Source organism: Melospiza georgiana, chromosome 3, assembly GCF_028018845.1.
Source record: "Melospiza georgiana isolate bMelGeo1 chromosome 3, bMelGeo1.pri, whole genome shotgun sequence".
NCBI lineage: Eukaryota > Metazoa > Chordata > Aves > Passeriformes > Passerellidae > Melospiza > Melospiza georgiana.
In genome coordinates, this window is record NC_080432.1 from 8,608,950 (window position 1) to 8,636,114 (window position 27,165).

Consider the following 27,165-nt stretch of genomic DNA (forward strand, 5'->3'; position numbering starts at 1 on the left):
TTATTGAGAAACAAATTGTCCTAATACCTACAGAGAAATGAAAAATTCATATTATTGATAGCCTAAGCCTAAGCACAGATAAAATAAATAAATTCAGGATTAGATTACCCAGTAAACAATATCTCCAAGTATCATTAGTTATGATTTTTCTTCCTACATTTCCAACTAAGTGATTCCCATGGCACTGCCTTTATTTTCTCTAAGCAGTTTATTAACATCTCCATTTGCCGTGCATTGACATTCCCTTGCCAAAGTAAGTTGCCAATATTCACCAATATCTTTGTTAATCTATCTGAAAATTATTTTAAGAATAGATCATTTGATCCAAAAGCCCGGATGGTATTTGCTCAATATTTTTGGAAATGAGCAATGAATTAACTGATTAATTATTTTACAAATCCCAGATGAATGAAAGAATTTAGAAATTTAGAAGAAAAAAAATAAACTAACCCAAAACTAGTCGAAATTTGTGTAAATTCTTCCTACCTTACATTTGTAAAGTTTGAAAAATCTATAGTGCTACACGCCAAAGCTGAAGCATCAAATCAAAGCCCATAGGGGTAAATGGCTGTCAGAAGAGCCTACCTGACACTGTGTGCAAAATTAAACACTTAGGAATAGAGCAGAGGGTAGATAGGAGAAAATTATGCCCAGGAAGACTTAAAAGCTTCAAAACAATAATCAAGAAAGCCAAAAGTAAGGGTAAAACTCACAACTCTGCAATCATAGTGTAGTATTTTCAAAAAGTCTCAGAGTACATTATTTTTGCTCAAGTGCATGGGATTTGCCTCTCATCCATGGATGAAGAAAATACTATGAAGGTTAGTTTGTTTGATTGGTTGTTTAAAACACCTTCTTGCAAAACCCAAGGTCAAATACCTGAACCCAGTGCCGCAAACAGAAGGAATTTCCTTCAAACACATAAATTCATTTTAATTCTTCTGTATCGTTCAACTATTGAAATTTTTAAAATTTGAAATCTGGATTTTTACCTCTAATGGACAGATAATATTTGCCAATTGAGTCTCTTCTAGCTGCTTGCCCCTGTTGGTTTCTGCTTTGCTCCCTCGGTGCATTAAATCCCTGCACTTCTGTCCCAAAACTCCCACCTCAAAAGCTCCACTCCCATCTGCATCGCAATCTTTCTCACCGTCTCCTCTGCACTCACAGTACCCAGAATGCATCTTCTAAAGCCAGAGGTGATAGCTGCCAGTTGCTCAAGAGCTGTGAAACCTTTTTCTTGTATTTACTTCATTACTCAAAACTCCTAAAACATGCATCAAGTGTTGAAGAATGAGTTATTATTGGGAGGAATAAGTTACATACCATGGCAGCAAATTACAGTTCATTAGCAATGATTTATCCTTTCTGCCTAGAGCATATTTTCCAGAAACAGAAAAACATTTGTTTCAGGCAATACTGAATGAACTTTTGGAAGTGTTACAAATTCAGATCTCAAATTTGCAGAGAAGTCAGCATTTCCTGCTCTCTTTCTCTTGTATGATTGATAGACACTACCTTGAGGTTATTCAGGATTTTCCTTATTTCCTTAACAATCAGATCCATACTTTGTCATGACTTTAAAAAAGATACTTAATTATTATCTTTTATCTCTTAAAAGAAAAATCCCAGAATATAATTGTACATAGACTTTAGCTAAAATCTTTCAATTAAAAAAAAAAAAGAAGGAAAAAACCACATATTTTGATTTTCTACTTACAAAGCAGTTAGAAATAAACTTTTATATGGGTGCTTTGAATTAATCTACAGTAATAATCTCTGATTATTGACCTTTACTCTCTGATTATCCTAGTTTAAATTCTCACCCTTATAAATTCTCACGTCTTTGTAACATGCAGGAATTTTCTCCCACAAAATGTTTCTATGAATGCAGATCTGTGGATCTGGAACTGGCACACAAAATACCTGACTAGCTGGATTTTCACTGATTACAAAAAAATAAACAAAACTAGCAGTGATAGTGGCTCTTTTAAAAGAATGTGGTTCTTAGTATGGTAGAAATCACTGGGGTAACAGTAGTCTGTATGGGATGCTACCAACCTGGAGCACAGATAAATGCTGAGATTATATGAGGTTTCATACTCTGAAAATTTGAATATTTTTATTTTGTACAGAACTATTGATATTTTGTATTCTAGTTGTTTAAGTAAGTGATTAAAATATTAACAAATTAAATAGATTCATAACTTGTATATTCCGTGTTTCCAGCTTTCTCAAGTATTTCAGTGTTAGTTATGTTTTATTCTATGTCTATTTGCAGTATCCATAGGAGGTGAATGTTCAAGCAGATATTAAATTGTATTAAATTACCAAAGTATTTTTATACATATAGAAATATTGGTATTTGTTTTATGAATCTTATTTGAATCAAAGGAAAAATTACTAAGAAAAATTAAAAATTAATTAATTCATAACACTATTCTTTAATCACAAAGTGCAGTGAATCTTCCTCCCCTAGTAAGATAAATTGTTTAATGCCTTTGCACACTGTGACTAGACACCATAAAAGCATGCATTCTAGTTCCATAACCCAACAAGAGACTCCCTCAAGAGCTCTTTATATTCTGGACATTTTTAAAACAATGAGTGTGTTAACAATTTCTTTTTAAAATTCCCTAGTATGTTATCTAGGAATTTGATTTGGTAAGGGAAATTTTACAGTATAAAGCAATTTTTTTTTATGCAAGATGATTGTCATGATCTCTTACTGCTGTGGCCCACTGCTTCTGTATAAATAATGAGTTTCCTTTTTGGGTTCTCTACGGATTATTAACAGCAGTGATATATTTAAAAAAGCTTCCTAAGGGTTTTTTAGGATGGTGAAGCCTTTTAGTAGAGAGTAAGTATATTTCTCTGAATGTATCATAACAGAGTGCTCAGTATATAGTGTTCTTTAATTCCCCAGTATAACAAGTTTCACATTGCAGACTCAGACAGCACAGAATCATATATTCACAGAACAGCTTGTGTTGAAAGAGCCCTTTAAAAGTCAGCTAGTCCAACGCTTCTGCTATGGGCATGGACATCTTCAGCTAGATCAGGTTGACCAGAGTCCCATCCAAACTCAAATGCCCCCAGGGACAGGGCAACCAGCACCTCTCTGGCCAGCCTGTTCCTGCATTTCATCACCCTGAGGACTTAACACTGCAGCAGTTACAAGCTAAATGGAAACACACTGCTACACAAATACTGCCACTGTTAGAGACCTAGGATCAAAGAACAAGACAACTAATTACTTAATAGGGGATTTTTTTCTCTCTTTTTATACACTAGGGAAAACTGAGGTGCCACGAGTCAGCTCGATATAAATTTAAAAACTACACTGTAGGATTTTCTGTCTACACAGGAGATTTTTTTTTTTATTGATGTCTGCATGGTCACTAAATATAGGAGTTTTTAATTACTAAAGGAAAATACACACCCTCAACCTAATCCCAAGTACTACTACAGTTCAACTAGATTAAGAATAATAAAGGAAAGAAAACAGTCCTACTTGATTTCAGCCTAAGTGAAAAAGTAGATGCAGGAGCTTTCTTCTCAATACAGCAGCTAAAGCAATATTAATAACAATAACTTCCTAATGGCTTCTGAGAAGCATTGATTTTTTTTGTTACTTTCTCTTTCTAATAATGCTATCAAACAAGCTCTACCTAAGGAAGCTCCCCTTCTTAAGAGTTCTTCTTTCTTTCTCAGCTAAATGCAAATTTTTCCTAGGAAGAATCTTCCTTAGGAGGAACCATCACTGTAAGGTACAAGTCCATAAACAGTTTTTCTCCTTCGAGTGGTGGGCAGGAGCTCCTAAACCAGAAAAGCTCCTGAACCAGAAAAGCTTTTCTACAAAGATCCACAGCTCCCATGACCTCCCAACTTTCAGAGAGTATTCTTTCCCAGTGTATTATATTTGCCAAGCACTCTCCTCCCCCAGAGGGCTGAAAATGCTTCTGATGCAGTCTACTGGTACCTGCTCTCTCCCTAGATGAAACAGAACATCATACTTCAACCTGCTGTAGGCCTTATTTCTGAAAAATTGAAATTTATTCCTGACTTTAAATGCTGTTTTACAAATAAATATAAAAATAACAACCATTCATATTTATTTATATACAGTTCTTATTGTTTAAATGAATAACACACAAATAATATTTTAAAAGCAAGATCACTGTTCTTAAAGGCCAATAATAGTACAATGGGTCTCTCTGCTAATGCATTTGTTACAGGTAGGATGATCCTAAAATACAAAGAATCAGTGCCATTCAGTTGCACAAGAGCTAGGATGGAAGAAAAAAAAATATTTCTAATTCTGAGGATACTGCAACTTCCTACAAACTTTTGACTTCTAGAGTACATAAACTGACAAGACAAAAGTGACAAAAGCATCACTCCTCTAGGGATTCAGATAGCAAGCATAAAAAGCTATCCTGAATCAGATTATAGGTCTGTCTAGCCCAATATATTGTCCTCACAAATGTCCAATCTTGATCATGCTGGAAAAAACGTATTCAAGGGAGCACTCATAGGGATAATTTTATCCTTCTCAAATAGTATGTATGTTAAGGTCTTGACACGAACCAGAGGTCCAGTTTGCTAAAGAGGTCCTTTGGGCAAATCCATGGAATAAAGGCCCATTGAATGCAGCCACTGCATGAATACCCATGAACTTGTAGTGCCTACAATGTTTCGAGGCAGGAATTTCCACTGAACTTGTTCCCTGTTCAAGTCATTTGATGTATGACGGTTCTTGTATCAGAACAAAGAGTGAGCAGTCATTGTGTATTCACCTTTGTATTCACCTTCTCCATGCTGCTCATTATGTTACAATCCTATGTTATAAACCCATTCAGTTGTCCCTTTTTTCTTAGTTAAGAGAAGTGTCCTACTGAATTATTTCTGACATGGAAGCTGTTGAGCATCTTTGATCGTTCTTTTCTGAAGCGTGTTTCAAAAACCACCTTTAAGGTGCATTTACACTCTTGTCAATGCTCTTGCCATTTCAGCCCCTTCCACCTTTCATTTCTCCTCTATAATGAACAGAAATATTTTTCTGCTACTGTTTTGCCACCACCACAAGTCTACCATTCCAAATCCTGTCAGACTCAGTGCATCAGACAACCACAGGTGCCTTCAAGCCCCTCATGAATTGTTTAGCTTGGAAAAGACATCCCAAGATACTGAGTCCAACCATTGGCCTAGCATTGCCAAGTCCATCAACAAACCATGTTCCTGAGTGCCATATCTACACATCTTTTAAATACTTTTGGGAATGATGACCCAACCATTTCCCTGGGCAGTTTGCTCCTTTTTTCTGAAGTAATTTTTTCCCTAATATCAAATAGAAGTTTCTCCTGGCACAACCTGAAGCCATTTCCTTTTGTCCTGTCACTTGTTACCTGAGAGAAGAGACCAATCCCCACCTGGCTACAACATGCTTTCAGGTAGATGCAGAGAGAATGAAATCTCCTCCTAAGCCTCCTTTCCTCCAGGCTAAAAACCCCAGCTCCCACAGCCACTGCTTACAAGACCTGTGCTCCAGAACCTTCACCAACTTTATTGCCCTTCTCTGTACACAATTTAGCACCTCTGTGTCAGATATTAACAACAACAATAGAGGTTTTGTTGGCTGTACATATTGCAGAAATCTTTCACATATTTGCCTGCTGAAGAGCAACCAGATTTCTAAGCCTATTGTTCTCTAGTTGCATTCCTTCTAAGGTCAGAGAATCACAGATGCCATAGACATGAGGCACATGGGCTGCATGGTTTTAGGGCCTGTACCCTGTGATCATCCATTAGTTAATTCTCCTGACTGAAAACTCCACCTCCAGTTGTCAACCATTTTTTTTTTTAATACTGACAGCAGATGACTCCTTTTTTAGGAATAAGACAAACTCATTTTGTCCCTGACAACCCACAAATTTCTCCTTCAAAGGAGAAAAGAAGGATAAATGCTGAAAAGCACTTCATTGCAGCTTTGTGCAGTAGTGATCATGAGCAATAATATACTGTTTTATTGCTAATTAAACATTTCCATCTTTAGTATTTTCCTCTACTAAAATTCTTTTTATCATCCCCAGCATCACAGACTCAAAGCATTATTCTTTTGAACAGTTTTTGTCATATTTCCCTGTCACTTAGGCAGGGGGAGAATATTTACACTCCCAAGAAGAAACCATGGTTCAAAAAAAGAAATTGCTTCTTGTAAAAATTTCTGTAGAGACAATCTTCTTGCCATGTCAGCTGTGCATGTAGGCTTGCTTTTTATTGATCTGGAAGTATTTCTATAGATCAGCTTTCTATGCAATTTATGCAATGGCCTCACACTCAGCAGTGTATTAAGACATTGTAGCCTTATTCTTTATATAAGAGTTGGAGACATTTTCTGGCACTTGCAATGCATTTTTAACTAGAAGTAATCACTGGAGGTTATTTTTGTAGCCCTGACATATAGTGACACTTAATCAGCATTGCAATGTTCATAAAAATTACAGAATTTTTAAAAATTTCGCAAAACTAGTTGCAAGTAAAAGTGGTCCTGGAATCGTTAATTATATTTTAACTGCACTGGGATAGAACCACAGTGTCTGCTACAAATTGGTTTCATTGACCTTTGGGTAGGAGAGGGTGAACATCTGCACAAAAGATGTAGATGGTTGAATGTGTCTTAAAATTAACAAGAGGCTCCATGAGAGATAGATCTGGGGGATATAATAAAACAAGCATCCTATATAAATAAGATTTTCTCCGTTCCTAAGAGAACACTAAACACAAAAAAAGAAAATTTCATATATAAAAAAGACTTTTCAATATACAGAAGACAGAAAGCACATGAATGAATAGGTGGAAGGTTCAAGACATCTATATGTGGAGTTGAAGCACTGCTTTAGAGTTGATTTTAAACATCTTTTAAAATAACATATTTAAAAATACATTTTTCGTGTTAACATACAACTAATTTGTTTTAAATTCAGCAAAACATGACCAGAATAATAAGATATCTTTTTGAATCATACCAATGCAGTAGTGATAAAGTGTTACTAAATAATGTTTGCTCAAATATTATTCACACACTGAGAGTTAAGCAGACAATAAAGTGTTTTACTCAATCTCTAACACTAGGTCTCAGGTCTGGCTTAAAAAGCCTCTCTACAGAATTTCCTAAATGTTATTATACCTTAAATTTTCCTGAAGGAATTATGGACTTCATTGTCTAGAACCTAGAGAGGAATAGAATTATTAAAGAAATGTAAATATCAATGTCACTTAAAAGACAGTTTACCTACAAGAAGGGTGTATCTCATTATTAAGAGTGAAAATGGATTTCCAGCTTTGAAGATATGGTGCAGCAACTATTGAATACAAATGGGTTATTCTGCACAGGAAGTCACTCAAAGAACTTACAAGAACATTTTGTTCTAAAGCCTGAAGAATTTGAATTTGAAAAAAAAATGTGTCAGTCATCTTGATCTTTAAACAAATCATAATAAAATTAATAAATTTTTGTAACCAGTAAACTATCATCAAACATTTAAATTTTTATAATAACATTAAGATCTATATACGAGGAGACAGAAATCACATGTATCTATTAGCATTTAAACCACAGCTGCTGAATGTAAATTTAAACTTTAGGGACTAGTCCATTATTATTTATTTATACAGCTAAAAAACCACATTGAAATCATAATTATCCCAAAGGTTACACATAGTCAAGATCAGTTAATTGTCCCTTAAATTTCATTTTATTACTCAAGTGCTTTTCATGTCTCTAGGATTTCCTGCATAATATGACTGAGTCTTTCCTATGAATTCATGAGTTGCTCTGCAGACTTTAATATCTGACTCATACTGATCTGTATGAAGAGTTTCTTTTCTTTTTTTTTTTTTTCTGTGCTGGAAAGAGAATGTTTTGCATGAGACAGAATAAAATCCTGCTATCCCAGAAATGGCATGGCTTATATAAATGCATAGCAGTTACAACCAACACAGAGACAAATAAGATGTGCCCCATCTAGATTTAGGCATCATACCAAGATTAAAATTCTTAACACATTTTCTCTTCCATTTACATTCTCCTTTAAAACATAACTTGAACTGTCACTGCCAGTAAGAATTTGACTAATTCTCTGCCAGAGTTCAAAGTGAAATAACATTAGATCCCGATTTAGCAGATAGTCAAAATCACCATTAGAACTAGTGGGCTCTGTTCAAAACAGTAATTTTCTACAAAAATAAATGGGGTGGTTTTCTTGGTCAGTCTACTGAAGATAAAATTGCCTGAGATGCAGATTCCAACTTCTGGTTCATGCCAAAGGTTTGAGGTCCATGTTTTTTCCCTTGCATAAGAACACCATCCTGGAAGATGATCTAGGCTATCACTATGTGCATGAGCAGCATCCTTCTCCTCACAGCAACAGGGCTTCTATAGAGGAATGGAATAAATCTGGCCAAAGAGGAGTAGGAGGAAGCACAGCTCTCCCAATCTATCCGCTGAGTCATCCAAGAATATTGAGGAGAATCTGACTGCTGGCCCCTGTTCCCACAGCTCCTGCAAGCTTGCCTCACTTTCCAAAGGAATGGTTTCATACTGAATGTTAGGAGAGTTTCAGACTGTTGAATTCAATATTAGTCTCTCAAGTCCATCTGACATAGGAAGCCATATTGAAAAAGCAGCTCTGTAAAAGCTGATTTTCACAATTCTTTTATGGTTGTTGCTCAACAAAACATTTTTTATAAGTATTAAATGTAGCACTTAGTATTTCTGATTATCATTTACTGTGCAAGGAAAGGTTATATGATCCTTGATAATAGCCTATGAACTAAGTCCCTAAACCTGTCTTGGTGTTAGATCTCCCTTGCCTTTCATCAATTCACCTTTGTCCTGCATAACCCAAACATCTATCCAGGAAAGCAAAGAAGAAATGCACTCATGAATCTGAACACACTAACTTTGTTTGTTCCTGTCTGCCACTACCCTGATGATGCTCAATTCTATGGCCATGGAAACAAAGCAACCACAGCCTGCAAATCCACCCTGGTGAGCTGTGTGAACTTGCCCACTGTGACAAAAATATTGGGCCAACACCAGCTTAGGGAAGTTGACAGCCATTGTGTATTACTTCAGATTAAAGACTTCTTTATCTCCCATGACCAATCCCATTGTGATTGCAGTTTTCATTATGTAATAAAGTTTTTGGTGAACTTTAAAAAAAGAGATTGAGGATAAGCATGTTATGGCAGAGTTCTTGGAGGTTTAAGCTCCAGATACTAGGAGGGACTCCTACAGGTATAAACAAAAACCACAAGTGGTTTGCTCCAAGACACCAAGGAGTGCAACTGTGAGCATTAGTGAAACTGATTTTAGAGCCTAAGAAAAGACAAAAATACAACACCTTATGTACCATAAATACATACAGGGTATAAATAAATAAAAATCCAATATTTTGAACAAGAGAAAAGAAAACAGCAGGGACTGCCAAAACATTTTTTTCTTCTCATAACAATGCTGCATATCAACACTATATTTTAAAACAGCAAATTAGGTAAAGAAGGAGTGCTGCTTTTTTACTAATCTTGTATCCTAGGGTGGCTGGAATATCAGACACATACGACAAAATGAGCTAGTATCTGTGTTTTCAGGTACAATCTTTTCCATACTTTGATTAATACTGCAGTATCAAGCCTAAGTCAGCCTGAGTGCAACAGAATTCTCTGTATCCCCAGACCAAAGTGTCATGTGGAACAGATTTTGCTACACTTAGTATTTTTGCTGAAGCTGGAACCATCCAAGTCCATTTGACATCCTTTGGCATATATAAAAAACAAAATATCAGAAGTTGTTTCCAATTTTTAAAAGGCAGGAAGAAAAAGTATGACGTTCTTTTAACCTGCATGAAAAGTCACAGATAAAATGTTTAATGACATCTGGTTGCATTCATCTGTACCTATGGAGAATCCTAGGCTTAACCCTCTACATCAGTTTGGTGGCTTAGCTGAAAGGGAAATTCAGGCAAGAGTTAAACAAAAGGACCATATGACTAAGCAGAAATCACGGGGAAAAGACAAACACAATACTCAAATTCATCTTATTCACTGCAGACTTAAGGATGTAATATAGGTGGAAAATTTGATTTTGCAATGCAAAACAGCAGGAAGATATTTCAGCTGCCTGTCTAGAAACCAACTTTAGACAATATTAAGAATTGCAAGAAAATCTATGGCAAAAGTGAAAATGAGAAAGCACTGCCATTAGTCACTGCCCCCATGATTTCATCAGTGTAGTGCTGTGATGAAGCAGCAACAAGACCAGGCAGCAAAGCCCCTGAAGACAGAAGATTATAATGCACGTTTTACAAAGTCAGTTTCTCACAGCTGATTAAGTAATCACACAATTTTTGTTTGCTTGATCATCTGTGAAAACAGAAGGCTTCAAGACAATACAAGAATGTTATGTTTCTGATGAGGCTGCTGTAAATCTCTGCTGCTAGTCTGGCCAACTATAAGCTGTTTTTCTGGAAAACATATTTTTATGTTTGCCTGCAACAGCCCCAAAATGAAGGTCTGCCAGTGAAGAAAGTCACTTGAAAAACAGTGGAAGATATCTTCATTAAAATATTTGAACCAACTTTTGCCTGTTAAGACACATATAGTTCTACACCTGCATGTGTCATACGTGGTACCATCTCCTCAACTTGTAAACTCTAAAGAAATTAAATCAATACGTATGCTTTACAGATGCTGAAGGTCCTTAAAAACAGAAACTAGGAAACAATTAGGAAAAACTTGTTCCTTGTCTAGAAGGTTAAAAAAAAAAAATCAGACAGCTCAGATCTAGTGCTTTGGTTCATGCCCAGCAATAGTTTTACCTGTAAAAAAAAATTCAAAAAATCCTGATATTTTCAGACATAAAAAACTCTCCCCTCTGGGGAAGGTAAGTACTCAAATATTCATTTAATGTTAATGAACAAAAATACCAATCGCCATATAAAAAGCATATATTTATTCAAAATTAATGTGTAATCATTTCATATTTTGCATTGCAGCACTGAAATAAAACTGGTTTGGTTTAAGTGCTTTTAGCTCTTAATGGAAAAACATGTCAACTAAGGTAATGTTTGCTCATTATTCTGAACAGCATATACTGTGTAAACAGTGAAAAACATTGTCTCCCTGGCAACAAGTAATTCATCTACATACATAGTAGGAAATAAGTAACTGCTGACGAAGTCTTTGAGATGTGTGAAAAAATTACTCCACATGGAATGGCTACAGAGAAATCAATTTTTTATCAATATATTTATACTAAACTGTACTGAGCGGCTAAGCCTAGTGGGGCTGCAGGGCTGGCATCAGGGGGCAGAGAACGGGGAGCAGAAAAAATTGGAAGAAACAATCCTGTCAACACAAATATAAGAACAGCAGGGGACACGATGTTCCAGGTGCAAAAGCAGAGATAGCCCGGCAGCCCAGGGAGGACCACATGCCAAAGCAGGTGCATCTTTCCCGAAATAACTGCAGCCAGTGGAGGACCCACACAGGAGCAGTTGTGAAGGACAGCATCCTATGGGAAGGATCCACACTGGGGCAAGGAAACTGTGAGGAGAAAGGAACAGGAGAGAGAAACTGATAAGGAATACACAGGTCTACATTGGAATGAACCTCAAAGACAGATGGTTGCTTGTTTTACTTAATTGCACATCTGGTTAATTGGTCAGTAGAAGAATTTATGTGTGTATAACATACAACTGAAAAGCTATTAATCAACCAACATGACATGCTTTCATCTCCAATCACAAAAAGCTACCTGTTACTTAATTGCTAACTGTAACCTTAATTGTTGACAATTACAACAAACACAGCTGAAGTTTCAATTTAACATGGCAAAGAATGAAGAATGACAGCACATGATCCATAATGTGTTAGAGAAACAAAAAAAAAATTATTATCTGGCAAAACATAGCTAATCAAAGATATAAAGAAGAATAGCTAAGAAGGAAGAGATAAATACATAAGGATAAGGGAAGGAAAAAGGAACTGTCTAAGATCACTGGCAATGCTAATGATGAAACGCACTAGCTGCATCAGGGTAACAGACAAAATCAGTTCTCAAATTCCATCTCTCTCCCTCAGCAAAAGATAAATTAATAAAACTTTCAAAATAATTGTTAGATTTACAAACAAATATGTAGATGTAGATCTAAAAACATAATAGAAATAAATGCATTAACAATTGCCTGTCAACTTGATAAAATCTGCCCAGTAAATGGGCAGTTTTCAGAGCTTCTGGTCACTTAAAGATATTTTGCAACTCAGCTGGTTGCTTTTTCAGAGAAAATAATCACATATGGGAAAAAACGGGATTATGCCTAAAACTTGAAATAAATTTTCATTTGCATGTGATGCAAGCAGAAATGTATATGTCTCTAACTGACAAGTCCTGCACTGCTATAGTGCTGATACAGCCTGGGTTTCAGCCCATTTCAGGAATGTTGTTCATTTCTATGCAAGATTTAGGGATATCAAGAGTAAATACCTGATCTATGGGATTGTTTTCTTTCATTTTTAACTCTGACTTTAGAGTTTCATTTTGTAACTTCAATGTAATTTTATTTTACCATATTGCAACATCAATTATTTTATCTCAATGAAACCTTCATCATTTCTTTTACAGAGAAAATGCAGGTTTTACACTATGAGAGTGAAAGTATTTCATATTCAGTCATGAGCAATATGTTAATGATGTAGTACAGTGCTCAGTGAAATAATGTCAACATTATCTGCAATCTGCACAGCAAAAATGAAATGTCAGCCAATTCCACCAAATGGCAAATGATTTTACTGTTCAAGGAACTGATTTATAAATCTGTTAGTTCAGACAAGATGGCATAAAATAGAAAAACAGAGACTTGGGATGTGGAGCAAGAAAAGTAGTAGCTCTATTGATTTTTCTTTTAACGCTTACTCTACAGTAAATTGTAAAATTTTGTAGGTGCTGTTTTTTCAGTAGTAAACTTCATCACCAAAATGGGTAAAGGTGGAAGAATCAATATAGTTCAAATGTTTAGAGAAACCTATTTTAAGAAAAAAGTTATTTATTGTTTCCATAAATGCAACCTACTGCATGCATTTTTAAGCTCATGAACTTTTACCATAAAATCCATCTTTTATATTTAATAGCAATAGGAAGTATAAGCTGAACAAGCCTGTGGCTCATCCAGTCTAGTCAGTGTAGTAGTTGCATAGGATTTGCTTCCTATAGAAGAATAGTAAATATGATTGAGTTGTTTGCATAGCATTTAATACACAAGTGGATTCCCTATCTCTCTTTTTAACTAAAAAGTGAATAGATTTGCATCTGGTATAGGGATTCTCACCATTTACTAAAGCATCAGTCACACTAGTCACAATGATTACTAGGAATTGTGAAAAATTTCCTTCATAATCTCTAATGGTGTTCAAGTATGTCAAATCAAATCTTTCAAGCTGGGTTACTGAGCTGCTTTTGACAGTTTAGGCAAGATGGCAGAAAGGGGCAATCATTAAACCAAACCAAATAGATGTCATTAAATAAAATAATTATTATTGAAGCAATACACATTGTCTATCTAAGCTGAAAACAGCTCAGGCTATAAATGCCAATAAACAACAGAACTGTTTTTCACTGAACTACATACATTCCTTGATTCATCTCTGAAAATATCACACTAAAATTCCATAATTAATGAAACATTAAATTACTGGGTTTTTAATAAGTTAAGCCATTCTATAGAACAGACAGAGATTTTCTGAAAACTTTCAATAGGATTTTTCTTATTCTGATTTGTCTCTTATTCAATGCAAAAAAACCTCATTTTGTAGTGCTGGAATTTGTGGACACTGTTTTATTTTAGTGTTGTTGAACACTGAGAGAAGGAATAAGCACAAAGTCTACATGTTTATGACCTTGCCAGTTTACCTCTTGGCAAAACTGAAGTGACTTGTCTCTGCAGCATTTTCACAGTGCTATTAGATGGCTCACACATTTTTCTAGCCTAACACACAAAAAGAGTCCCTACTCAGCAGTTGGAGTGAAGCCTCAACCAGAAGAGTCTCTTCTTTATATTGCATTTATAAAAATGAGTGAAAGCTCACCATAAAATGCAATGGGAGAAAGAGGGGATAGGGGAAAAATTTTTGTGCTACTGCCTTCCTAGTACAGCTAAACCACTACCTTTCCTAACACATTTTCTGCCACTCAGTTGCTATACCAGCCATTGCAGAAGCTGCTGTGTGGATTAACCCAGAGCCATTCTCTTTTACACCAGCTGAGGAATTGACTCCACTCTCTCCAGTGAGAGGCTGTCCACCCTGCACCAGAAGACCAGCACTCCTTCAGCTTGTCAGCTTGCCTTCCACCTCAGGACTGCACAGTGGCACAAAAACATTGCACAAAGGACATGAGCAGCAGCTCTCAAACCCCTTAATCCTTTTGCCAAAGGAGGTGGATCAGTAATTGACTTTTCAACCTATAGCTTTTCAGCTTATTAACTTATTGCTTAATACTATTATGCTTTTGCTAAATGCTGTGTGAGAGGTGTAGACCTCACTCCCTCTTCCACAAATGCACACTGGAACACTGGAACTCCCATTCCCATTTCCCTAAAGGCAGCAGTATTTTTATTACTGAGGGACAGGTTTTAGCAAAATGAAAGTGCAGGAAATACTTTAAGAAATTTAGCTACTATCACTACTGTCCCTCTGTCTATTTTTGTTCTATAAATACATACACTAGAAATCCTACACCAAATACTCATTATAAAATTCTCCCTGGTTTTGTAAGCCTATGTACCTATTTCAGAACTGTGAATTCTTATCAGCAGGTGTCTGAAAATTAGGCACTATAATGTTCAGTACTGTGATGTTTCAACACTTTTAAACTTCAGTCCTTTTATAGTTCTGTTCCTGAATCCATTACTAGATACCACACAGAGTTCTGAATTCACAGGGTTAAAGTTTAGGAAAGAAAAAAAATCCAACCCAAATCCCCCATTTTCCCACATATCCCAAAATACTCAGTGGGAAAGAGAACAACAGAGAAACCAAATCAGCTGTGAAGAAACCAAGGTGCTGTTGAAAGTTAGAAGTCCAGCACTCTGGCTATTTGGAAAGCAATGATTAATCATCTATTTTAAAGTAAGCAGGGGATCTGCTTAGTGCTAATGTATTTCCCAGGATCACCATCCAGACCTTCACAGTTATTGAGTAAATAGCAGCAGATGTTGAGCTGTAAGACCACATCATTCAGCTAAGATTAGATATTTAATAAAAAGAGACATGCTTGACAGAATCTTGCACTTAGTTTAATAAAGCTCTGCTGAAAGGGTAGGAGGAACTGTTCCCAGAAACACACTGTACACTGTCCCTGCAAACCTAAAAAGCTGTTCCCTTCTGTGACTGTCATTGCAGCTATTACGTGTTAGATAGGCTCAACACCTCACCTACGAGAAGAAACTTTATCCAATAACAGCTAAAAGATTTCCAGGTAAAGTCCTTGAGAGACAGAATCTGTCTGTATGGACATTACTTCAAAAGAAGGAGAAAAGAGTAAATATTTTTCAAGAGTAGTCAAAGTACACCTGCTAATAAATCAGTCTGCAATTACCCTACTGTTATGGGTTGGGCCTGGCAAAGCCAGAGCCCCCATGAGTATACCTTCTCCCTGATGTCTGCTGTGAGATGTGACCAGGAAATAAGCAAAGCAGGCTCTAACTTAAACATAAAGAAAAGTTTATTAACTAAACTACATGCACAATTACTAAACTACACACACAAAAAGAAAAGAAACACAAGGAGAATGAAAACTACACAGAAACACTTCCCCCTCCTCCTCCAGATCCCAGTACAATTCATTTCCCAAATTATCCACACTCGGTCTGGCACTACCCTTTAGAAAAAATCAAACCTTCAGCTTATGAAGAGTAGACGGAGTCCTTCCTTGTACCATGGACTTCTTGTCACATTAGCACCACCCGGAGTCCTGCTATCTCGTGACATCTCCTTTCCATGCCAAGGTGCTCTCACCACCAGGCATGGGATGGGGCAGAGGCCTGCTTTCAGGGGGGACCTTTTTAAGGATGCCTCGTCTCGTTCCAAGCAGAGCACACTCTCATCTCTGGGACCTTTGTCCCCCCCATTTCTTCTAAACCCCCTGGGGCCGAGGGGTCTCAACACCAAACTCTCCTGGCTCCGAGCCTCCACTTCCCCCTGCAATGCAGCCTCTGTATCACCAGGAAACAGCCCATGGATATGCAACAAAAGAGTCCAGCAAAATTGCCACTCCATCTTCCTCCATTCCTTCAACATCTCTCTTTCTCTCTGCCAGACCCCCTTACTGGCCTATTTCTTCCTTCATCTTCCACTCTTATCCTTTTCGTAGGAAAGGTAATGTTCCGTGAAGTTCTCACTATCCACAAGGGTTAAAAGCTCTCCCAGGCCGCTGGGCTGCTCACAGCCCCCCCCTTCTCCTCCCAGCCGCGCTGCTGGCACATGATATCAAGTTTCAAGGTAACAGCACAGGCTGCATTCTCTCCATCTCCAAAAAGGGGTGTGGGGGGGTAAACAGGTCGCTCGATGCTCCCCCACCCTGCCACCGAATCCGGGCCTACCACAGATGGGCCACGTGGCTTTCCCCTCCCCCAGCCCAGAAGCAACTGGGCCGGGGGATGGAGACCCAACCATCCACGCTGGAAATCCCAAGAGGGCTCTGAAGGACAAGAGCCCTGCTTTTAACTCCTTGGGTTTGTGGTCTCAAGAGGCGGATACAATACCCCACTGGTCAAACCAGGTGCTCATCTTAAAAGCCGACCACCCATTGGTGACTACAGCAAAAACAACCTATCCCAGATATCCTATTTCTGGTCAAACCACGACATTCATTATTTCCTTACATGTAGTAACACTGTGCACCCTTTCTTGGATTTTTGGGAATTGGGAGTCTGCAGCCAAATGAAGTGAGGAAGTTGAGTGACTCTTGGCTTGAACTGACATGTGGACATGGGGTAACCTGGAATGCATGTATCAGTCCGACTTGCTAAATCAAACAAACAATAAAATCTGTTTCATTTCTCATCAGAAATATGTATTTCTTCGTTTGTATTCAGAGAGCTTTAGTGCAGAAGATATCTCTCAGATTTTAAAATTCTGAAGACTTTCAAAAAGGGGCTGCAAGTCCAGATTGCATCAATACAGCTTAACAGTGCAAATAAGTGCCTAACAACATTGAAAAAGTAATTAAATGAGGAAAACACAGAAATACATTTATTCTGCCCTATCTTTGAAAAATTTATATTAGAGTTATATTCCTCTAGGATTCCAGTTTAAAGTGTTCCATATTCACCAGCCCTAGGAAAATACAAAACCAAAATCCAGTGTCCCAATGTACCCTTTAATACCAGAGTACATGGAGTACTGGTAAATGGGCAAAATGAAAGTGCTCAGCTGCCAAAATAACAAACATCCTGAAATGGAGATAAACAAATGTGGTTGCCTTTTATAGCTCCATTGTTGCCTTTTATAGCTCCAACCAGAGAGAGGAACCAAGCAATTTTTCTTAATGCATAGAAACTTCCTAGAGAGAAAACAGCATACAGGGGGAATTCAAATAAAACATTTGCAAAAATCTTAAACACAAAAAATAAATTTCATTGCATCTTTGAAAATCTATTTAGAATTTAAGCAATACCTAAACTACAGCAGACTAATCTTAGATTATAAATATTGACCCATACATCACTTAGTTGAAGCCATCTAGAACTTTGTCTTTACCCCAAAACTAAGATATGAAAAAAGAAAAATTGGGCATATGAATAAGCTTACCCTCCAAGTCCAGGTATTTATTCAAAATATAAATTCATGTTATATGAGTAGTCTAGATCATAGCTAGTCTATAATAAACTGCATACAGATTCATATTCAAAAGGCAAAAATAATATGCAAAGATCTCTCCTAGAAAGTTCCCACCTCCCACTCCAGGTTCTGTAGTCTATCCAAAAGCTGCTTAGTATTGATTATATAAACAGCCTTTAAAGAAAAATTGGAATTCATATGAATCCTTTACCTAATGCAAAATATTTATTTGTTTCAAATCATGCCATTTGAGAATAAAGCTCTTTAAGAGAAGAAAATTAATTTAAACACTTCTCCATGTGCATCCCCTTAAATCAAATGTCTACTCTTTGAGCACTCTCTGGGATTTCTAAGAATTTGAGTCCTCAGAAAAAAGAATCTTGAAACTGAAGCCTATGGTCAAACAAATAAATAAAATATTTAATATAAGATATTGACTAGAAATGTCATTATGAAAAGAACTCTTTCCTCTTGTCAGTATGTTTGGTGTAATTTTCATGTTGTACTGGGAATAGATGCTTAACTTCCAACCAGATTTCAGCACTAAAGTAAACTCATCTTGAGCTCTTGGGCCCATAGAGGATTTAGCTGTATTGCCAGAAAGAAGGTTACCTAATCTCCCCCATCATTTAGTAGCACTTAAAGAAAGCTCAAAAATAACAGTAAAAAACATAATCTCTATAAGTGATTATAGATATAAGCTGATACTTATTCCATCATTGCACACCACATACACAAATGCTACTTTGCATCAGGAACCAATACAGATTTTTCAACAGAATGCCACAGTTATGCTGGTGTATTGTTTTCACCCTCAAATAGTTCAATCACCACAGCAAATCTCATCTGTATTGATTTACAATTAGCCAAATCAATAATCTCTGTATGCAAAATTATTTTACATCCTATGTCAAGTTGAAACATCCTAAGGGCTTCCATATTTGTCAATAAGGTTTCCTTGGAAAGTAAAAAAATCTGAAATACCAAGTGTGAAAATTTTGATCTTATTCATATACATCAGAAAGTTCAAGCTCAATTTTAAGCTCTCCTAGAAGACAGAATCCCTAAACCATTAATCACTGGCTTCAAAGGATGTAAAATTAGATCACAGCCAAAGGAAAAATCTAGCATGACATGGTTCATATCCACAACCATCTGAGCTGTGTTTGAGTATTAACTCCATTTTATCTCCTCTGAATGTTTTTGTCACAGTGTAAAACTAGATAGGAGTTACTTAAAGGTGATTAAACAGAGTCACCACTTGCACCACTATTTGACCAGCATTCAGTTTGCTAAATTATTATTATTTAGTGACTGTCAGATTTTTATAACAATGAAAGATAAATCTATCAGCCAACAAATACCCAGAATGCAATTAGAGAAGCAATTAATGAATATTAGATCTTAGTGAACAAAACAATAGCTTTTGTGTTGTGTAAGAAAGAAGCTATTTTTAATAGCTCTGAAAGTTTCATCCAAAAACTAGACAAAATTGGTTTTTGTAACTACCTCATCCATCAGGTATGTCTAGCACCTTTGAAGCCTTACATTCATTTAATGGAATTACTGTGTTATCATCAAATAATTCAACTTTTTAATCACATATAAAATGTAGAGCCAAGAGATTTTGATATAGCAATCACCAGCAAATCTCAATAAAAATTTTCATTAAAAAGAGAGCCCAAATATTTGATCCTTTCAAAGACTGTGGGTCAGATATTTTCCTCTGTTTTCCATAAAGTATAGCATTTTCTATCAAAGAAGCCTCAAACTATTTGTACAATAGTAGCAATACTTTCCAAAAGAACTGTGGACACGACTTGACTTTGTCCCTTTATGACACTGTTTTCAAAATGTTTGGCACTTCCATTCTGGAATGTATAGTTATAGAACAGTTATAAAGCTTTAGTCTGAAAATGATAAACACATTCAACAGATGGAAAAAAGAAGATCACAAATTAATTTTTCCATGGCTTTTTATGATTCGCTACGGAAATACACATAGTGTGGACACATAGGAGTTTTTTCCTACTTTAAGAGCACTCTGGCATTTTTGCCAATTTTGTGTATGGAAAACAAATCCCAAAGTGACAAACTAAAAGCATCAGGAAGTACTTTAATTTCTAGACCGAATTTTTGTACTTGTGTGATCTATGTTGTGGGATCATCACTTATTTTGGTTGGAAAGTGATTTTCATGTAATTTATATTTTATTTGGACTCTAGTGAGATACCTACACATATGTAAGGTATTGGTCAAAAAGGTCAATTTCATTTAGACTATTGCATAGAAAATAAGGCTACATTATACAGAAATTCTCTAACAGTCATTATATATTTGAGTAGTCACTATGTGTAAAAGAGTTAAAAAAATATGGTACAAGGTTGTTCAAATCCAAGAAGAAGAGAACATATCAGTAATTGTTTTCATTTATTTTGTGCAACAATTGTTTGCTTGGGAACAATGTTTTCATTGTGGTTATGAGAGAGCATTAATAGACAGAAACCTAGCCATGATGAAGAAGGCCTCAAACGAATATGTCAAGTGTATAATTTAGCAAATTATAAACAAATAGAATTTATACCCCACAAGTGCATACCACATTCTAACTTGATACAGTAAGTTTTTCTTAAAAACACTCTGGATGACAAAAATAAAATTTAGCATTATATTTCACAATGTACATATATCAGAGATAATTTTAACAGATGCAAGTTTAAAAAGCTCTCAGATGCTAATTTTGTCCCCTTATTACCTATAATCACTTCAAAACTGTTAAGTGTTATTTAACAAAAGGCCTGATAGAATTTGGTGGTCTTGGGGTCATTGTCACAACCCCAATCTAAATGTCAACTCTGTATTTTACTTTATGGTTTATCATACTAAAAATAAGGCACTGATTTGCATGAACTCAGTGCTAGTTTTACTTGCCCCACTAAAATGAAATGGTATGACAAGCGGTAAATCTTATCTTATTTCTGTTGTCTTGGAAGAGACTTATTGTGTCCCTAAATAGAACATACCATAAAATCTGGTAAACATTTTGACCAATGTTCTTAATAAAATTGATACATTTTACAATCTACTACATTGTATTATTTACTACTCATGACATCCTGGTGATGAAGAATTACCTAAACTTTTGTCCTACTTCAGCTTGCAATTAGGCTTCAAGACACCCAATAGGTAAGATTTAAATATGAAATTTATATCGAACAGCATGTTGCAAAGTTTACCAATATGTTGGGTTTTTTTTTTTACTTCAAGGAGAAACAGTCCACTCTTACATTAGCATTTCTACTCTCCAGAGCAGATCTGCTTTCTAGAGTAATTTTGTCAGGTACGTAAATTGCACATGATTGCTGCTAGGTGTAGGTACAAAAGGAATGCGCAACAGATTTTAGTGCTTTTAGTAGGCACAGAGGAGATGCTATTAGGTAAATTTTGTGTTCAAACAAAGTATGTTGGCTTAAAATTAACAGGCATGGGGGGTAGAGGGCACAGAGCAATCGTTTTGGGTGGCGGATTTTATTGCTGTTTTGCTGCTGTTTAAGAGATACAGGACATAACATATTACAGTAAATATATTCAGTCATGATCAAGAAAAAAGTAAAGAATGATGCATGTAAGTATGAGTTCAACAGACCAAAGGAGAAAAGTCTTCAGAGAAGTAGGCATTAGAGCTGCCTCCAAAAAGGGAAAGAACAAAGCTATGTTTATAAAGTTTCAGTGTAAACTGTGATATGTTAGTGATGATAACTTTGACTCAAACAGTAACAAATGCTGTGTCATATACATAAATTACTACAAACTAAAATTTAGGAGGCACAGCTACAAGAAAATGCTTAAAAATCACCTGTACTGTTAATGGATTAGAGATGTTTCCAGCAGTCATACCAAGGAGCCAAAACAATAGCAACTTTCAAAAAATATGCATATCCACCATAGATATAACGAAAATATTGCTATCAACCAAAATACAATTATTTTAATAAAAATGTCAATTCATAATAATTTTCTCATATATGGAAATTAAATTTTGAGTGCAACTTTTAAATTGTACATACAGAAATTCTGTTCAAATGAAGTCACACTATTTCAAACAGAAGACTGAAATAAACATTCAAGAAAATGAAGCTATCAAAAATTTTTAAAATAATGCATAATAATTTGAAAACCTCTTTTTAAACATTACTTTAAAAGCAATTTGAAAATACGAGGCCTTTGTGAACTTAGCCATAAAACAGTTCAATTACGAACTGCAAGCTTATCAGTTATTACATTCGTATCCATCCTACCACTTGAAAATATCTAAATTCAAATCCTCAAAACCAGTCCTCAGTACACTATGTGGGTTTTTCCTGTCTTGATTTCATAAAAAAAAGAGAAAGAGTGCCAAAACCTTTATTTACTAACCCAGAATTACTGTTCAACACTACTCTGTTCAAATCACGCACAGTCTCTTTTGGATATTCATCCAAATGTTGAAGTTGATCCTGCCAAGATTTTAGGCTTCATTGCAAAAATTCTCTGTTACCTATTCAGGACCCAAAATCACGGCATTCATGTACAACCTAGATCTTCAACAGTCAAATAAGATCTCATCAACAATTATAGTTTTCTTACCTTCCCTACGTACCACCATGCAGTTGGTAAAGACATCTGTGCATCTTTTGCTACATCTGTGTAGAGCCAAGTGTTGCTTGGGCTCCATAACCAAAAGCATTCCCAGAGGAACAATATCAGCTGCAGTTGACCCCACCAGCATGGCACTCAGTTAATACACCACAGAGAGCCATCAATGAAGGCTTCAAAACTGCCCTTTGCAACAATCCCATGTGGAACAAAGGTGAATTTTACTGCCATGACTAGGGTTTTGACCTAGATCTGTCACAGATAACATTTTGCAGTCATATAGCACCTGCCAACTTTCATCCCTAAGGATTTCAAGCACCTTTCAATATGGCAGTGCTGCCAGAATAAGTAATCGGGAAGACATTTTAAGATGTATTCCTAACCTTTGACACTCTACAGACTAATTTTATTTTCAAAACAGGGTAAAGGGTTTGGGTTTGTGGGTTTTTTGTTGTTTTTTTTAAATAGCCCTCTAAGGAAAATTCTAAAGATAAAAGCTACAGAAGTTTAACAAATTAATAATGACTCTCCTTTGAATAGTCAGCTCTGAAAAGTATTGCAATAAGACCTGTGTTTAAGAAGAATATATTTACTTTCAAGGGTTATTATTTTGAAATCACATACTATTTCTAACAAAAGGTATAAAAGCTATGTTCTGAGGTACTCATCCTTCACTTCCAAGGAAAAACTATGTTTTTCAGAGCTTCAAGCTTAGAATAAAAAGGGTCTTTTTGATAAACCAATTTTGAATTCTGAAGGTTAAGTCACAGTTATGCCACCCACATAACAGTACATGAATGTGTGCCATGTCTGTGGATGCTTGCAAACTTTGTGCATTCTAGCTGTGGCTGGTTTAGTTCTTCCAGGATAAAGGACATAACAGACCTTGCAGTCACTTGGAAGATAAAGCCCACAGGAATCCAAAATAGAGGCTGAAAATGATCCCTTGTCCTTCCACACCACCAAAGACTCATGCATCCACAATTTTCAATAGACAAGGCATCTTTCAATGTTTCTTATACCACAAGAGCTTGCAGAATTCAAACCATAACTTTCCTGGCATTTGCTGTTGTTCTCTTAGAGCTACACAGAAGTAGCTAGAAGCTATTTCCCTTTACAGCAATACCTTCCTTATGAGAGGCAAATAGTAGCAAAGCAGTTAAGGAAGGCTATTATCTGGGCTAGTTACCTTCCACCATAGTCTGCAGGGGTCAGCCTCTGCTGTTTGGCCCTATAAATATCTTTATGGAGCCAGAAACCCCTGTGTTTAGCTTAGAGCCTAGAACTCCTAGCAGCATGTGCACTCATTTAAAACATGGGCATGCCAGGGGTTATTTGCTCCTTGGAGACAGATGAAAGGGAGCACCTCAGATCAGCCATGCCCACCAGCATGCAAGGAGAGGGCACAGATCAAAGGGAAGTGCAAGGGAGAACCTCTTCCATGGTATGTAGCAAGGATATATTTTGTCTTTTAAAAGTGAGTAAAAATTTGTATTTAAATGTTCTGAAGTCAGGCACAGATCAGAAAATAACATGAACACCACAGGTACATGTACTTTCCCTTTAGTGTTAACACATGGACTTCAGCCTTGCAAAAAGATTAGAATTAACTTTGTCCCTGTAATAGCAGTACATCAATATCCAGTCCTTTCAGCTTGACCTCTAAAGACAAACCTAAGGCTGTCTGTGATTCAGGCAGCTTATTTTTACCAAGCAACAAAAAAGTTCCTTGATAAAATAACCAATTCTCAAAACACAACTCATCCAAAACAGTTGCTTGCTAACACCTCAGCTCTAGAAATCTAAAGGCTGGGCTTCTTCTAGGGTTGCTTCAGAAAGGTTGTTTCTGTCACAACTACAGAGAAAGCAATGGCATCCTTCCCTAGACTTATTAATACCTGGATTTTAAAAATGCAGTTGTTCCTATGCATCCAATAATTATACCCAGAGCAACCTATTCTTAGGTTCAAAGCACCTGCCTCCATACAGCAGGAGAACTATTGTGACTGTTCCTCTTACATTTCTGCTCATAAACTTGTCCTCCTTCTGCAATGAAGACAGGAAAAAGACTATAGATGTCCAAAAACTTCCTATGCTAGAGTCTTACATAAATTTTTTGTAGGGCAATGGGTATGTTTTACTAGCTCAGCAGTGAGCTCAGTCCAGGAAAAGCAGGGCAGGCTTTGTAGACAGTGACATTTACCATATTTGGAAAATGCTTAGAAAAATCTTTCATGTGCTCCTTCTTTCACTGTCCTGAAACAAGCAATTAGAACTGATCACAAATACAAGATACTCGGCAAATATTTCCACTCCTGCAATGCTGTTGTTAATTTTGGATAGACAGTGTTGAGCAGCTTCACATAATCATGCTTTACTTTAGATTATCATCAATGGGGTTTTTTTCCTCCTAAGTGTTTATCTTCTAAACTTCTGAACCAGTGAAGTTCATTTGAGTTTACATAACTACAACTAAGGGACAGTTGTGGCCTCTAGTTATTTCTTTCACTTAGAGAGATTTAAATCAGACCTTTTTATCTGAAAAGGGTCAATAAACATGACAAATCCTGAGAAGCACCTTCCATAAAAATAAGTAGTACTTGAGCTGTCTGTCAGCTGTCAGGAACTAACATTGCCTGCAGAAAAAAGGTGTTCAATAGAAAAACAATCTTTGAAATGGAATTAAAGTCCGCAAGGAACTCTGCTATATACTTTCAAAATCATTGGTGGTACTGAAATTCACTTGCAACCAGAACCATAGCTTAAATCTCTCACAATATTCTTGGACCTTGCTGAATCAAAACTGATAAGCTATACCCAAAATGAGGGGAGAAGAGTAAATGTGGTTTGGAGTTTTGGGGTTTTTTGTTGGTGTTTTTTTTTTTTAATAACTTGGTTTAAGTAATTGGATTCTGTAGTAACCTGGCACCTTCCCTATCCAGAGAGCAAGAAGTGGTACAGCTTAAGCAAAAAATATCCTTTGAGTTTAGATTTAATGAAATATTTCAGAGAGCATTTTTTCTAAATTAATCTCTCACATGATGACATTGACTAGATATCCCGCTGAACAGACAAAACCTAAACCAGGAATCAGTACCAAGTAGTTTATCCTTAATAGGTCTGGCATGCCATTCTATAGAAAGATAGCATTAGTGTCTGCTGGCATTGATTTAATTAATTACTAATCAGAAGCTATGCCAAGTGCTTGACACAAGTTAGGGTCAGAGCCAATTTTTTATAGGCACGTGCTCAGTAAAATGCACACCAACATTTTCTTTTACCCTCAGGTAGCTGAGCAGAATATCTATAAGTTTATGAATAAAAAGATAGATGGATGGACAAAATAGGAAAGAATTTATTTCACTGACAAATTATTTTCCAATATTTGAAAATAATGTTTACTACAGTAACCTCTCAAAATTTCATGAAATTGACAATTTCCCTGGTTCAATGATGAACAAATATATTTTCTTTCCATTTTGGACAGGCCATTTGTAACAAGAATCCAACAGTCAAAAGCTTCTGCAGAGCTGCTTTGTTTCTCCCACTTATGTTACAAAGAGGTTGTTAAAAACAAGTTTCTTTTATTTTTAAGTCAGTTATAATTGTCAATTTCCGCTAATTTCCCCTTCTACAGTACCAGAATTTTGGCTTCCTCATCTTTATTCCTCTTTCTTCTCTACCCAACCAAAAAACAGAAGGACAAATTTTATCATTTCTTCTTCATTTTCACCATAGTGGTCAAGTTAATCAAGTGTGTGGGCTGTTGGGTCTTTTCCCCAGTTTATCCACATTGATTTGTTTTGCCATGTTTTCAAACTGGAGGATGAAGGTGTCAAATTACATTTAACAAAAACTTCAAACAATATAGAGGTTGAGAAATAAAGCAAACACAAAAGCAAAAGATCCAAGTAAATTTCTATCTCCAAAGGTACTGCCTGCCTCTATAACACATAAAAGTGTTATTAAATGTCACAGTACATTAACAGTGACTCTTTTCACCAAATACAGTTAAACAAGCACTTGCTGTAGCACTTTGGAACTTAACATGACTGACTTAAGAAGAAGGCACACTTTGATCTACAGAATAATTCAATATTAAGGCTGCAGGTTAGTATTCCAGAACTGTTATATTATACTAGAGTATTCCTTTCAGTATGCTTGTTAATAAAAGTTGACTTAAAATCAGAATAAGGTAGTTGAACCATTAGTGCCAATACTTAAACCAGGAATGACATACACCATGGGGGGCATAGTTTACTGCAGAATAAAACTACTAAATACTTAAGGCATTTATGCTATACCCACAGTAGCTGGACATCCAGACCTGACATTTTTCTTTCACAGTGCATGAAAATATTCAATAGTTCATGTGCATCAAAAAAATCCAACTTGTAATTCAACAAATCTGAAACCAGTTTAATTAAAAATTCTTAGACTCCTATTAAAATATACATATTTCTAGTCAAGTGACCAGAAAATAGCACATTCAGATTTTAACGAAAAAGATCCTTGGAGAGGATGCATTTAATTCAGGCCAAACCCAAACACCTTTAATGTACTTCAGTTCAGCACAGCTGTTTTGAACACTTACTCTAAACTCTTTTAAAGTTTCAAACAGGGTGCAAGGGC

General features: G+C 36.1%; 1 protein-coding gene across 4 annotated transcripts in view; it reads right to left on the bottom strand.

The window, feature by feature from the left end:
* Positions 1–27,165, bottom strand: part of GRIK2 (glutamate ionotropic receptor kainate type subunit 2) — a 354,898-nt gene that overhangs the window by 256,659 nt on the left and 71,074 nt on the right. The gene's annotated exons all lie outside the window — the stretch shown is intronic.